Source organism: Rhinopithecus bieti, unplaced genomic scaffold (genome assembly GCF_001698545.2).
Source record: "Rhinopithecus bieti isolate Rb0 unplaced genomic scaffold, ASM169854v2 scaffold_12077, whole genome shotgun sequence".
Lineage (NCBI taxonomy): Eukaryota > Metazoa > Chordata > Mammalia > Primates > Cercopithecidae > Rhinopithecus > Rhinopithecus bieti.
This window is the reverse complement of record NW_016807340.1, coordinates 405211-406984: the sequence shown is the minus strand read 5'-3', so window position 1 is coordinate 406984 and position 1774 is coordinate 405211. Positions and strand designations below refer to the sequence as shown.

General features: G+C 42.3%; 1 pseudogene; it reads left to right on the top strand.

Annotated features, from left to right (window-relative positions):
- The first annotated feature begins 759 nt into the window (after positions 1–759).
- Positions 760–1218, top strand: LOC108535370 (oligosaccharyltransferase complex subunit OSTC pseudogene; annotated as a pseudogene).
- Positions 1219–1774: the final 556 nt, after the last annotated feature.

Below are 1774 nucleotides of genomic sequence, written 5' to 3'. Positions count from 1 at the left end.
CGGGTTGACGCCATTCTCCTGCCTCAGCCTCCCGAGTAGCTGGGACTACAGGCGCCCACCACCTCGCCCGGCTAGTTTTTCGTATTTTTTTAGTAGAGATGGGGTTTCACTGGGTTAGCCAGGATGGGTCTCATCTCGCTGGAGCCTCGTGATCCACCCGTCTCGCGTCCAAAGTGCTGGATTCAGGGTTTGAGCCACCGCGCTGTGCCCAAGAAAGAAATTTTTAACAGGCAAAACTCTATATCTACCAAAATTTTTAAAATTAGCTGGCCTGGTGACATGCAACTGTAGTCCCAGCTACTTGGAAAGCTGATATGGGAAGATGGCTTTAGCCCAGGTGGTCTAGGCTGCAGTGAGCTGTTATCACATCACTGTGCTCCATCCTGGGTGACACAGCAAGACCTTGTCTTAAAAATAAAAAATAGTAGGCCGGGCACAGTGGCTTATGCCTGTAATCCTAGCACTTTGGGAGGTCGAGGCAGGCAGATCATGAGGTCAGGAGATCGAGACCATCCTGGCTAGCACAGTGAAACCCTGTCTCCACTAAAAATACAAAAAATTAGCCAGGCGTGGTGGCGGGCACCTGTAGTCCCAGCTGCTAGGGAGGCTGAGGCAGGAGAATGGTGTGAACTCAGGAGGAGGAGCTTGCAGTGAGCCAAGATCGTGCCACTGCACTCCACCCTGCGAGACTGAGTGAGACTCCATCTCAAAAAACAAAAATAAAGAAAAATAAATAAATAAATAAATAAATAGCTTGCTGCCACCAACATGGAGACTTTGTACCGTGTCCCATTCTTAGTACTTAAATGTCCCAACCTGAAGCTGAAGAAGCCTCCCTGGCTGCACATACCATTGGCCATAACTATGTATGCTCTGGTGAAGGTGTCTTACTTCCTCATCACTGGAGGAATCATTTATGATGTTATTGTTGAAACTCCAAGTGTTGGCTCTATGACTGATGAATATGGGTATCAGAGGCCAGTAGCTTTCTTGGCCTACAGAGTAAATGGACAATATATTATGGAAAGACTTGCATCCAGCTTCCTGTTTACAATGGGAGGTTTAAATTTCATAATCCTGGACCCACCGAATGCACCAAATATCCCAAAACTCAATAGATTTCTTCTTCTATTCATTGGATTCATATGTGTCCTATTAAATTTTTTCATGGCTAAAATATTCATGAGAATGAAACTGCCAGGCTATCTGATGGGTTAGAGTGCCTTTGAGAAGAAATCAGAAGGATTGTGGTAGTACAGAAGGAGCGCCTTTAGGTCTTAGAACCACAACACTTTTTATGTGGGAAAGAACTATGCAGATTTGTGACTTGTTAATTCTCAACTGTTGCTTTACTATTCGGAGAGTCCCCTTTATCCATATGATAAATGTTTACATAATGAGAAGCTAGTCTGTGTTATGTTCAGGCACATGGGACATATACAACAGTAATGAGGATACTGGATTTGCTCCTGTCAATGAAGTTTTAAAGGCTGTACCAATCCTCCAGTATGACATGTGGAAAACAATGAAGAGCAGAAGTAAAAGAAATATCTAGTGAAAAAACAAGAAATGTATTGAAGCTTGCACTAGAATTTCTTCTTGGTATTCAAGAGACAATTTTATTACAGTATTTTTTTTCCTGCTGTCCTGTTGCTATACCAATTATGTTTAGTGGCATTTTCTTCTTAGTTTTTCATTTCTTACTCCATATCTACAACTATAGTATCAAATAATTATTATTATTATTATTATTTTTGAGACGGAGTCTCGCTCT